The following is a 14,397-nucleotide window of genomic DNA, read 5'->3' on the forward strand; positions in this document are numbered from 1 at the left end:
GATTAAGAAACAGCTAGCAATGTGTTACAAGCCCTTGACATAAAGTTAACACTGCCCTCGATAGTGCAGTGTTTAGCACAATGCTTTACAATACCAGGGACACATGTGCAGTTCCTGCCAGTGTTTCTAATTACCTTGTACATTCTCCTTTTGATGGTGTGGGCTTCCTCCGGGTGCTCCAGTTTCCTGCCACAGTCCAAAGCTGGCAAGTTAATCAGACATTGTAATTTGTCCTGTGCTTAAAGTTAAATCGGGAGCTGTTAGCTAGCGCAGCTGGAAAGACAAGAAGGGCCTGTTCTGTGCTCTATCTCAATAAATAAATGAATTCTCAGTCTGTTGACTGTATGAGAAATTGACAGAAAAGCTAAAAATGGGATTGTCTTCAGCAGTGTCTGTACCATCTGCAAGCACTTCCTGATCGGTAAGAACAATCTTAGGTTGATCTCTATTTGATATACTGAATTTCTTTTTACTATGTTACTAAATAATGGAGAACAGAAATGAGGGGACAATTAGACCAGAAATAAGCAGATTGATATGCTATTCATGTGTGACATCCTAATGGGTAAAAGCAATATTGGTAGCATTTCCTTCTAGTGACTTAATTGATAACAATATACATTCCTTGAGTTGGACTCTGTATCCAGAGGACTTTTGGCCTCATTGGTTATTTCACCTGTAACTGAGCACCATTTGGGATCATTACTCTCATTGGACTATGAATCCGTGATATTTGGTAACTCCACATTTGGATGAATTTTCAAATTCACAACATTACCTCTGACAAAAAAAAATCCTGACAAATTTCAGTCAATCAAAATTCTTCCATCAGGACCACACATAGCTTGAAACATATAGGAGATTGACAAAATCTAAACTTGCAAATCAGGACTCCATTGGCTCCAAGTTAATGTTCAGCACTAATGATAAGAATCTTCTACTTATGATAAGAACAGAGAATTCAGTAAATTCATCACAGTTCAGGTGTCCTTCACAGAGCAACAGAATTAACGTTACCCTACAGACTTACTTTAGAAACAACTCTCCAGTGTCCAGTTCATGACCAAAGATGCTTAAAGTCGCACATCTAATTTGTGTTCTCGTCATACTAACTGAAACCAATTATTAATGTGAAAATATTTTTTGTTGGTTAATGTTTGCTAATTAGATACTTACTGCAATTATGGCTTTGCAATCTTCTGAATAAGAGACTTACTTCTGGTCTATTAATGAGTCCTCGAGATTTCTGAGGTGGAAACAGGTTTACAGAGCCGAACTTTTAAAATGTAATTTCCAATGAAAATTCAACTGCATCTGTATCTTCAAAGCTACACAATAAAGAATATCCAGTGTCGTACTCCAGTGGATTTATCTCTTTCCAGGTCATACACATATTTAAACAAAAACAAAGCATCTTGGGTACTGGACACTCAGCATTTCAGATGGGAGCAGAGAGAAGAGAAACATTAAACCTTTCAGATCACTGAACTTTCATCAGCTATTTTGCAATACGGTAGAATGCAGGAGAGTTTAAATGACAGAAGGATAAAAATGTAAAGAAAGAGGGACAAATAATATTCAGGAAAAGAAGATAGGAGTAAAAGAGTTGTATTTATCGTGAATTGCAGCAGAACGAAAAAACATAAAGGGAAATATAAACTTGGCTTGAGAATGCGGGAGTGCAGGGATAATCACTAACATTGTAGACTGTGTGCATACATCTACTGATGCCTCTGGACACATCTTCAGTGATGTTCCTGGAATCATCGGGTGTTTCGGGTCTTTCAACATCATACACCCTCCTCCAGGTGACCCAGCCGGGGCTGATCAGACCCCAGCTTGTGTCCAGATGGCCAGCTGCTTATGACTCCATGGCTCCCCTCTTTTGAGCCACAGCCATCTTGAGGCCCTCTCTGCCGCATCGGTGGTACTGCGGATGGCTCTCCTCTTCCTCTCTCTCTCGATGCCCAGATTGCTCAAGGCTCTGGTTAAAGAACGGGCTGCATTTCCCCTACAACCAACCTCTACCGGGAGACACCTCACTGAGAACAATATTAGTTATGTAGGGCATTACCAAGTGATTTCTCAAACTTTTATTGACCTTCATCAGAGTCATGTAGGACAAAGACCTTACCATACAGTTCCTAATTTACAAATATCCACTCCCATTTACATACCCACAGCAATAAAATTATAAGGTAAAATATGGAAAGCATCGAGTATTTGGTAAAAATTTTCATCAATACATTATCAAGAGGTGAAATTGAAATTACTGAAGTTCCCCTGAAGTGCTGCATACAGGAATGGTTGAGCTGATGTATATGATATGACGTCGTCAGGCTGTTAGACAGGCCTTGAGGGATTCCATTCACATGCTCTCATACAATCACCAAGATCAGCAACAATTCAACTAAATCACAGTATTGGAGATCCAAATTTGTACTCTTACAACCAGACTCTGTCATCTGACTAGCTGTACTAAGATACTGACTGCTGCACTTGCTATGTTTTGTAATGCTGAAACTTAAAATTAATTGAAAGCAAAAAGACAGGAGCCCAGGAGAAAGCTAGCTATGTATGTTTTTTTTGTGGAAATAAGATCACTACATTTTGACAGATAATACCTGATGTAAAACAATCATTTTCTGGTAGTGTTTTCCTTGTAGAGCCTCCTCATTGTTTGTATAACTAAAGTGCTTTTCTCATGATAATTATCTCAACAGCCTCTGGCTATCAGAGCTTCCAAAGGTTGTAAATGCAGTTTGATCTAAAAATAAATCTTACATTCCCCACCTTTCTTGGCTTGAGCAATCAAGAACTCAGTTCCGCATCACATGCTTTTGCTTTTAAGCCAATTATTTAGGGTAGAAATGTATGCCAAGCACCAGAGGATATGCATTTAAGGTTCGAGGGCAAAGATTTAACAGTGATGTGAGGGGCAAGATTTTTTTATATATGCAGAGAGTGATAGGTATCAGCGTTTGTGGTAGATTCAAGTAGTTTGATGAAGTTTAAATGGTTTTTAGATAGATACATGAATGTGAAGGGAATGGAGAGAGATGGATAATACACAGGAGAAGATCGTCAGGATAAATTGGCGCCAACTTACTTACTGCCCATTACGTGACTAGCATTTAGGGCAGCAATGAAGGTCCTCCAATTCTGGTGGTGTTCAGGGCTTTCTTCATTGTGCCAGTAGCTTCCTCTTGGTTTTCACTACTGTCAGCCATAGAGGCTTAGGAATACCGTCGCACTCAGATGCGGAATGATTCTTCATTGTTGTTTCTGTAACTGAATTGTTAGCCCTGAGCTGAACTCCTGAACCTCGAAGACTGGTGGACCACTCTTAGTATGGCCTCTACCCTTTGACTTGTTTGGCATGTGAGACCCTATCAAGAGCCAAAGCATAAAGTCTTTACTCCAGCCAACATAGCTCTTAGGGTCATTGAGAGAAGCAAACCTCCAAGCCACGGGTAAAACCCTCCCTATCATTGAGCACTTTTGCATGGAGCGCTATCAGAGGAAAGCAGTATCCATCATCAGGTCATGCTCTCTCTCACTGCTGCCATCAGGAAGAGAGTACGGAAACCTCAGGACACACACCACCAGGATCAGGAACAGTTAGTACCCCTAAACCATCAGACTTTCGAATCAACAGGAATAACTTTACTCAGCTTCACTAACCCCATCACTGAACTGCTTCCACAACCTGTGGACTCACTTTCAAGGACTCTTCATCTCATGTTCTCAACATTTGCTGCTTATTTATTTATTTATTTATTTATTTTTGTATTAGCCCAGTCTGCGGTCTTTTGCATAATGGTTGCTTTTTCCCCTCTGCTGGGTGTGGTCTTTCATAGATTCTATTATGGTTCTTGGATTTACTGAGTATGCCCACAAGAAAATGAATCTCAAGGTTGTATATGGTGACAATTATGTACGTTGATAATAGATTTGCTTTGAATGACTAGATTGTGGTCCTCTTGATAACAGGCATCAAGATTTACACAAAATCCAGTGCCAAAAGGCCTGTACAGTGCTGTATAGCGTGATGTTCTATTTTGCATTAGTATTGGAGAAGAAAGAGAAGGAAGTCCTTAACTCCGAGAGGAGTCATCAGGACGCTGTCATGACGGCATTTTTTTAGCAGGCTTTCTTATTTTTACATGGCCAAGTTGCTAGCTTGACGCTCAACCCAGCACAGATGGAAAGAGAGCAAGGGAGCCGGCTGGATTCGAACCTGGGAGCCTTCGCTCCGAAGTCCAGCACTGATGCCGCTACACCACTAGCCGGCTTTTGCATTAGTATGATATACAGTATGACCGAGTCATGATTTTGAATTACATTCCATATGGTCAAATAGAACTTTAATAGCTACAGTGGAGTTATAATTATACCAAAGCTGTGGAAAGTCAGTTTTAGTAGGATTGAAATTTTACAAGGAAGTATATTTTAACGAGAAAATTCAAGCTCTTGGCATGTGTCTAGCTTTGAAATTAATTCACCACATATTTATACGAAATGCCTTACATAATCATTTCCTGATATCCCGAATTATTTCCATTGTGGTACATCCTTCTTTATTGGACTGGCTGAAGTGCTTAACTCCATAGCCTCTGGCTGCATACATTTCCAAAGGCAAAAGGCACCAAACCCAAACCCAAACATCACAAGCCTTGCTAATTACTGTGTTGTGAATATTACGGACTTGTGGAATGACAAAACCACAGTAGTCATGTATTTCAAGCGGTAGTACATCAAGGCAACTAGATTTGTTATGTTGTCTAAAAGACATTTTGCCACTCATCCGAAAGGCTTCTTCAGGTCTAATCCATGTTGAGTAGTTACAGTCAACGTTTTGGGCCGAGACCCTTCGTCAGGACTAACTGAAGGAAGAGCTAGTAAGAGATTTGAAAGTGGGAGGGGGAGGGGGAGATCCAAAATGATAGGAGAAGACAGGAGGGGGAGGGATGGAGCCAAGAGCTGGACAGGTGATTGGCAAAAGGGACATGAGAGGATCATGGGACAGGAGGCCTAGGGAGAAAGAAAAGGGGCGGGGTGGGTAAAAATCCAGAGGATGGGCAAAGGGTATAGTGAGAGGGACAGAAGGAGAAAAAGAACGTGTGTATATAAATAAATAACGGATGGAGTACGAGGGGGAGGTGGGGCATTAGCAGAAGTTTGAGAAGTCAATGTTCATGCCACCAGGTTGGAGGCTACCCAGATGGAATGTAAGGTGTTGTTCCTCCAACCTGAGTGTGGCTTCATCTTTACAGTAGAGGAGGCCGTGGATAGACATATCAGAATGGGAATGGGACGTGGAATTAAAATGTGTGGCCACTGGGAGATCCTGCTTTCTCTGGTGGACAGAGCGTAGGTGTTCAGCAAAACGATCTCCTAGTCTGCATCGGGTCTCGCCAATATATAGAAGGCCACATCGGGAGCACCGGACGCAGTATATCACCCCAGCCAACTCACAGGTGAAGTGTCGCCTCACCTGGAAGGACTGTCTGGGGCCCTGAATGGTGGTGAGGGAGGAAGTGTAAGGGCATGTGTAGCACTTGTTCCGCTTACAAGGATAAGTGCCAGGAGGGAGATTGGTGGGGAGGAATGGGGGGATGAATGGACATGGGAGTCACGTAGGAAGCAATTCCTGCGGAAAGTGGGGGGGGGAGGGAAAGATGTGCTTAGTGGTGGGATCCCATTGGAGGTGGTGGAAGTTACAGAGAACTTCCGTAACTTCCGCCACTACTTATTCACTACTGCGAAGCCTCTTCCGGTGATGCCTACACTGAAGAAGTTTAAACCTTCTCTTCGACGGGAGTTCAGTGAAACCAGCCTGGCTTGCTGCATTCACCAGCAACTTTGATGTGTGTTGCTTGAATTTCCAGCATCTGCAGATTTCCTCTTGTTTGCATGGTGAGTAGTTTTCTGGTTCATAAACTCTGTGAGTCATAAAGGTAATGAGGGGGTCTTACCTTTGCATGAATGGAGGTGTGAACTGTTTTAGAGATGTTAGGATAACATTGTAAATAGCTGATAAGTAGTGTCATACCCCACCCCCGCTGTTCAGGGATGGGTTTTCCAGTTTGACAAGGTTGGCGACTTTAATCCCTCTTTCAAGCCACCTGTCCTCCCCGTCCAAAATGTGCACATTATTGTCATCAAATGAGTGTTCCTTGTCCATTAAATGTAGATATACAGCCGAGTCTTGACCTGAGGTGTTAGGCCTCCTATGTTGGGCCATCTGTTTGTGAAGTGACACACATCAAAGTTGCTGGTGAACGCAGCAGGCCAGGCAGCATCTCTAGGAAGAGGTACAGTCGGCGTTTCAGGCCGAAACCCTTCGTCAGGACTAACTGAAGGAAGAGCTAGTAAGAAATCTCTTACTGTTCCTCCAGCAGGCTGTTTGTTGCTCCAGATTCCAGCACTTGCGTTTTATGTATCTAATTATGATGTAGAGACAGTTGAGATGTTCCATCAGTTTTATGGTTGGGCATAGGCGTACTGTTGGAAGTCCCATGTAGTGTTCCCGCAATGTAGCAAGAGAAACTGAGAGCAGCCACGTGAACATTGAACACAATAAAAAGATTATGAGAAGGTCTACCATGAATCCAAATGAGAGAGCAAGTAATAGGAAGGGGTCCAGTATCTGAAGCACCTCAAGGTGGGCATACAGAAGGCAGAGAAAAATAATGATCAGTTAAAATTATAACTGTAAATGTATCAGTTTCTGTAAATAATCAATCAATTGACTTAGTTCATATGTCCATCATTTATTACTGGTATATTTTAATAAATAGGCAATGCCTTATATTACTTATTTTTAAAAGCAAAACAGAATGCATTCTGTGCTAAATAACTTTATGACTCATCTCTTTGTCAGGAAGGAACAGACATTGTACCTGGTACCAATTGGTCCGTGGTCCCGTGCCAAAAGGTCCGTGTAGGCCAACAATAGATGATGCAAAGGTAAATTGAGGAAACTAAAATGGTGAAAGTACCTAGCAAATCTACATGCCAGTAAGGAAATAAAGCATTTCATAGCCTTTCATTTCAAAGAGACAGGACATTTGAACTATTATTACAAGATCAAATCCGAATATAGATTTACAACATTATGGATCAGGATGAGTTTGGATAATATGCATATATTTTATACTGTAGCAGCAGGATTGAGGATACCTGAATGATCACTGTAAGATCGAAAGTGAATGTAGATATACAAAATAGTATTACAAGGCCAACCATCACAAAATCAGGGGAGCCAAGTTAATAACTCTCATTATAACATCAGGATTATAGGTGCACAAACTCACAGTGTATGATTAGGAGTGTTTATTGAAATAGGATTTGAGTTGCAGTATATGATTTTTCTAATTTCAAAATTGGATTGCAGATACATTACCTTTGCTTGTAGGGACAGGGTGCAGGAATACTTCCTATGAATGAAATGCTAATACTATAGCTAGAAGGATAGAGGATCAACTGACTGGCAGAAGGCAAAGAGTGGGAATAAAGGGGGTCTTTTCTGGTTGGCTGACAGCAACTACTGATATTCTATAGGGGTCAGTATTGGGACCACTTCTTTTCACGTTATACGTCAATGATTTGGATGACGGAATTGATGACGGAATTTTGTGGCCAAGTTTGCAGATGATACAAAGGTGGAGGACTGGTAGTGCTGAGGAAGCAGGGAGTCTGCAGAAGTACTTAGACAAATTAAGAGAATCTGCAAAGAAGTGACTGATGGAATACAGTGTAGGGAAGTGTATTGTCATATGCATAAATACATGTATGCACAGATACACTGAAAACCTTACTCACAGCAGCATCACAGGCACATAGCATATCAGCGCATAACATTTACAAGAAGACATAAACATAAGTTATCCAAAAGTATACAAGAACAAAACAATTAGAACATAAAGAAAGAAAAACAAACAATCCACTGTCGCCCATTAAGGTAATTTTGGAATGGTGAATCCATTTCTTTCTGACATTATACCCCACATAAGATATTAAGAAAATATTATTCCTAGTCAATGTAATTTCATGGATACTGGAAGCTTTAGAAAGTGCAGTAAATCTAATAGTCTTTTCTTCTGTACATCTGATAATTAGCAGTTGTCATATTCTTATTTATTCCGTGATGAAATACTACTCAGATACTCACTGCTGGCAACAAGTAGAAGGTACAAGAGCCTCAGGACTTGCACCACCAGGTTCAAGAACATTTACTACCCCTCAACCATCAGGCTCCTGAACAAAAGAGGATAACTAGACTCATGCAACACACATCAAAGTTGCTGGTGAACGCAGCAGGCCAGGCAGCATCTCTAGGAAGAGGTACAGTGGACGTTTCAGGCCGAGACCCTTCGTCAGGACTAACTGAAGGAAGAGTTAGTAAGAGATTTGAAAGTGGGAGGGGGAGGGGGAGATCCAAAATGATAGGAGAAGACAGGAGGGGGAGGGATGGAGCCAAGAGCTGGACAGGTGATTGGCAAAGGGGATATGAGAGGATCATGGGACAGGAGGTCCAGGAAGAAAGACAAGGGGTGGGGGGAAACCCAGAGGATGGGCAAGGAGTATAGTCGGAGGGACAGAGGGAGAAGAAGGAGAGTGAGAGAAAGAATGTGTGTATAAAAATAAATAACAGATGGGGTACGAGGGGGAGGTGGGGCATTAGCGGAAGTTAGAGAAGTCGATGTTCATGCCATCAGGTTGGAGGCTACCCAGACGGAGTATAAGGTGTTGTTCCTCCAACCTGAGTGTGGCTTCATTTTTACAGTAGAGGAGGCCGTGGATAGACATGTCAGAATGGGAATGGGATGTGGAATTAAAATGTGTGGCCACTGGGAGATCCTGCTTTCTCTGGCGGACAGAGCGTAGGTGTTCAGCGAAACAATCTCCCAGTCTGCGTCGGATCTCGCCAATATATAGAAGGCCACATCGGGAGCACCGGACGCAGTATATCACCCCAGCCGACTCACAGGTGAAGTGTCGCCTCACCTGGAAGGACTGTCTGGGGCCCTGAATGATAGTAAGGGAGGAAGTGTAAGGGCATGTGTAGCACTTGTTCCGCTTACAAGGATAAGTGCCAGGAGGGAGATCAGTGGGGAGGGATGGGGGGGACGAATGGACAAGGGAGTCGTGTAGGGAGCGATCCCTGCGGAAAGCAGGTGGGGGGAGGGAAAGATGTGCTTAGTGGTGGGATCCCGTTGGAGGTGGCGGAAGTTACGGAGAGTAATATGTTGGACCCGGAGGCTGGTGGGGTGGTAGGTGAGGACCAGGGGAACCCTATTCCTAGTTGGGTGACGGGAGGATGGAGTGAGAGCAGATGTACGTGAAATGGGGGAGATGCGTTTGAGAGCAGAGTTGATAGTGGAGGAAGGGAAGCCCCTTTCTTTAAAAAAGGAGGACATCTCCCTCATCCTGGAATGAAAAGCCTCATCCTGTTGTTTGCGTATCTAGACTCATTCTATTTCTGGTGTTCCCGCAACTGATGGTCTCGCTTTAGGGAATCTTTATCTTGTTATTTCATCCTTGTTATATATTGTTATTTATTTATATTTGCATTTGCATCATTTGTGGTTCATTGATCATGTTTACAGTTACTGCTCTATAGATCTGCTGAATACACCCTGCTCCCTGCACCATCTCCTCAGCCACTCATTCATCTGCGCTATCTTCCTGCTCTGACGTTCCCTAGCTCGTGGCACCGGGAGTAACCTGGAGATGATCCATTTGGAGCTCCAACTCTCAGCCTCCTCCCTAACTCCTTAAACTTACTGTGCAGGACCTCTATCCCTCTTCTGCCTATGACGTTGGTACCAATATGTACCACGACCTCCGACTGCTCACCCTCCCCTTCAAGAATATTCTGCAGCCGTTCAGAGACATCCTAGATCCTAGCACCCAGGAGACAACACACTATCCTGGCATCTCTTTTGCTGCCACAGAATCTCCCCTCTGTCCCCCTAACTATCGAGTCCCCTATGACTATTGCTTGGCCTGACTTCACCCTATTCTGCTGAGGCTCAGAGCCGACCACAGTGCTATTGGTCTGGCAGCTGCTGCTTTGCCCAGATAGGTCATCCCCTTTATCAGGATCTAAATGGGTATACTTGTTGCTGAGGGGAATGGCCACAGGGAGACCCTGCATTGACTTCCTTCTCCCTTTACCTCTCTCAGTGTTGACCCATCTACTCCCTGAATTCTGCACTCTGGGTGTAACCACCTGCTCAAAAGTCTTATCTATCTGCCTCCTGGATGATCCTTAATTCATCCAACTCCAGCTCCTTAATGCAGTCTTTCAAGAGCTGAAGTTGGCTGCACTTCCCACAGATGTAGCCATCAGGGAGACCATCAGGTTCCAGGAATTCTCACATCCTACAGGAGGAGCAATCCACTGCCAAATCTGCAATTCCTGCCTGCACTGTACAATAGACAACCAAGAGGTCAGCAATAACGTAAGGAAAAACTACTCTTCTTACCTGTTTCTTTTGTCATGTAATCGGCAACAATGAATTATCAATTGAGGCAAGTTTTATAAACAAACATAAACATTTATTAAACTCTGCTCAATAATAGCGAAAAATATTCAACGACTAACTTAACCGGAAGTTAACTGCTATACGGCAACTCTGGAACAGTTCATAAAAGGGTAAATGTGAAAACAGTTCTTAATGGTAAATTCGAACCCAGTTTTAAAATGGTAAATTCAAAAGTCTAAGTGATTTACACAGTCAATAAGGAGAGACTTCTCTGGAAATGGATTTCTTCGAAGACGTGACGTTACTGCTGATTCTCCAAAGGATTCACGACGAAGGAAATAATAGGGCTTAAAGGAACTGACCTTTTCCTGGCGAGTGAACACTGCTCAAACTTCCCTGCTCTTGCAGGAGTTATCTCAGATACAGGTCACCATTTCTGAAACGAATCCTCAATAAGGTCTATCCTTTATAAAGCCGCCGAACGACTCCAACTTTATTCTGATCCTTCAGGTTCCCGTCCTTTAAAAAAGTCTTCTCCCTCCAATACTATTGAAAAGGGAAAATTATAGATGCAACACACATAAACCTGGCAGCAATTGGTGAAACTGCCAGCACCAATCTTTGCACCTTAAAATAGAAAGGAAAACTCCGTTTTAAAACAAAACTGCTTCATAACAAATACACAGCATAACGGAGTAGCATAACGAACTAACACAAAACTAAACTGAAAATTAAACTGTGTCACCAGGGTTTCCCTTTATATACCTGTTGAGAACAGGTCATCACGTGACCTCACACTGGCGGGAAAATTACATCATGTGACCTCTGCAAGACCATTACATCATGCTCATAAGACAGTCACAAGATACCTACGGGGTATGTAACACTTTGGCTTCAGCCTCTTCTCCTCAAACCTTCTAAGTTCCCATTCTGGCTCCAACGATGGCCGCTCCGCTAGACCTTATCTCTCCTTTATGGTGTAAAAAATAAGAAAAACGTCCACACAAAGAGAAAAAATTTACCGCATTTGGTGCTGCACCGCCTGCCTTCCACTGCCAGCGTTGCCTCTGACACTTCCTCTACTTGCACATTGGCTACTGTTTGTAAGAAGGAGGACAAGGAGGTCAACAAAACATTTTTAGCTTCGTTGAACTATTGCAAAGCATCAACACGTCATGCAATTAAACACATTATACTCAATGAAACCTAATTTTTGTTTCTCCAAATTCCTACGTGATACAAGTAGTCTGAAATGATATTTGTGTTCAGCTTCAAGCAGTTTATCATAAACAACAATGAACTCCACTTTGACTTTGCAAATCATATCCCTTGAACAACCAAACCTCTGTGGCGGGTCAGTAACCTGTGCTCTGCAGACAATACTACTTACAAAGCAGTCCTTTTAATTTCAAACTGTTCTTGTAATTAAAATTGCTGCCTGTAATTTACATTAGGAATTAACAACTGTTTTTCATTTGAATAATTCCTGGTATATTTTGTGTAGTTCCAGAACTCCTGAAACCCTAACAGAGAGGCTCAAGAACAGAACTATAGAGAGACCAAGAGAGGTGGGGGAATCTTAATCTTTGAAAGAGCTGTAAGATTAGGAGGAAGTGGGATGAAAGAAAATAGTTATTAAGATATTGCAATTTTCACTGTTTTAGCTGTGTCAATATTCAAAGTCACAGTATTGACGCAATTGATCATGATAAGCATTTCTGTATCCAAAAGGTGTCTACAGTCACTTTACTGGTGCAATGTAATTATGTACTGTATTGAGTAATGTGTGGGTTAGTTAATTTGTTTCAAAACAATAAGTCTAAAGTTACTGAAAGACTTAACTTTAAACCAAGTTGAATGCAACAAATTGATTCCCAGGAAGTATGAACCCTTGTATTGGGAAATAATTGGGTGTGGATTCCATCAGGGAGATTGGGGAGTGTGGTTGAGTATAAGAGGGGGAAGCCAGTAGGATAGGTAATGATAAACACAAGAAATTCTGAAGGTGCTCAAAATCCAAAGCTTGTTACATACACCTGTTAGGGTGCATTCTCCAATTACCTTATAAGGTAACCGTAGCCTTCAGACAGGAGCAGATGTCATCAGGTGGTTCCCAATCTTCACCGAGTGTTTCGACCCTTAACCATGACACTCTCCAGTTGGTGGGCTGGCAGTGGTGGCCAAATCACTGCCCATCTGTTCCTGGCTTCCAGCTCCCCTCCTCTCGCCTACTCCAAATCCAACAAGAGGCTCGTTCTGCCTCTTCCCCCATCCTACGAGCTGCTTGTTTTTTGCTCCTTTCGTCCAGGTCCAGATCTGACAACAACCGCCATGCTGATTTGGCTGGGAAACCTCTGCAGCTGATCTCCACAGGGAACAACCATGCCTGCCATCCCTTGTCTTTACACTCCTGTACTAAGGGCTGGTACTTCAAGGCCATTCTCTCGTGGGCCTCTTCCCATCCCTCTTCCCATGGCACAGTCAGCTCAACCAGAATTATTTTCTTGTCTTTGGTTGACTACAGTACAATGTCCGGGCGTAGGGTTGTGTGCACCACATCCGGGAACTGCAGCCTCCTTCCCACATCAAACCTCATCTCCCAGGACCTGGCCTTAGCAACACAGACTGCTGGAGGAATTCAACAGGGTAGGTGGCATATATGGAAATGATCAAACAGTTGACATCTCTGGTCAAGACTCTTCTTGAGGACTGAAAAGGTGCCAGAATAAAAAGGTGGGGGGAGGGGAAGGGGGAATAGCCAAAAGGTTATAGGTGAAACCGGGTGGGTGGAAAGGGTAAAGGACTGGGAAGAAGAAATCTGATAGGTGAGGAGAGTGGACCATGGGAGAAAGGAAAGAAGGACGGGCACCAAATGGAGGTGATAGACAGGTGAGGAGAAGAGGTAAGAGGTCAGAGTGAGAAATAGAACAAGAGGGAAGGGAGGAGTGATTTAACTACACAGAGTGTGAGGTATTGCTCCTCCATCCTGAGAGAGGCATCATCATGCAAAAGAGGACGTCATGGATGGACACGTCAGATACGGAATGCGAATAGGAATTAAATGGTTAGCCTTTGGGCAATTCTGCTTCTGGCAGTTGGAGCGTAGGTGCTCAACAAAGTGGTCCCTCAATTTACGATGGGTTTCACAAATGTAGAGAAGCCCACATCGAGAGCACTGGATTTAATAGATCAGCGGTCCCCAACAACCAGGCTGCAAAGCATGTGCTACCGGGCCGTGAGGAAACGATACGAGTCAGCTGCACCTTTCCTCATTCCCTGTCACGCACTGTTGAACTTGAACATAGGGTTGCAAACTGTCCCGTATTTGCCAAGACATCGCGTATATTGGGCTAAATTGGTTTGTCCCGTATTTCCCCTCCTAAGGTAGAGCGCTCCTATGAAACCTTTCGTGTTGAAATGGCATAAAGCGAAGAAGCAATTACCATTAATTAATATGGGAAAAATTTTTGAGCGTTCCCAGAGCCAAAAAATAACCTAAAAATCATACCAAATAACACATAAAACCGAAAATAAGTAACACTAACATATAGTAAAAGTAGGAATGATATGATAAATACACAGCCTATATAAAGTAGAAATAATATATGTACAGTATAGTCGGGAAGATGAAGGCAAGTGGGGAAAAAATTGGCACGTATGCACATGCGCACACAGGTGCCCGCGCAAGGCTTCATGGTCATGGTAGTCTTTCCTGGGGTAAAGTGTCCTGGGATTTGACTGCTACTTTTGCCTCTTATTTGGGAGTGAGAAGTTGGCAACCCTAACTGTAAAAGACATGTTGAGGTGAGTTTAACCCTACTTGAACACCCCCCCCCCCACCAGTCGTCCGGTCCGCAAGAACATTGTCAATATTAAACTGGTCCGCGGTGCAAAATAGTTT

General features: G+C 43.0%; 1 protein-coding gene across 1 annotated transcript in view; it reads left to right on the forward strand.

Annotated features, from left to right (window-relative positions):
- The window catches only part of LOC134337000 (collagen alpha-1(X) chain-like), a 61,368-nt gene that overhangs the window by 41,440 nt on the left and 5,531 nt on the right, over positions 1 to 14,397 (forward strand). The window lies entirely within an intron of this gene.

This window comes from Mobula hypostoma, chromosome 23, assembly GCF_963921235.1.
Source record: "Mobula hypostoma chromosome 23, sMobHyp1.1, whole genome shotgun sequence".
Classification (NCBI taxonomy): Eukaryota; Metazoa; Chordata; class Chondrichthyes; order Myliobatiformes; family Myliobatidae; genus Mobula; species Mobula hypostoma.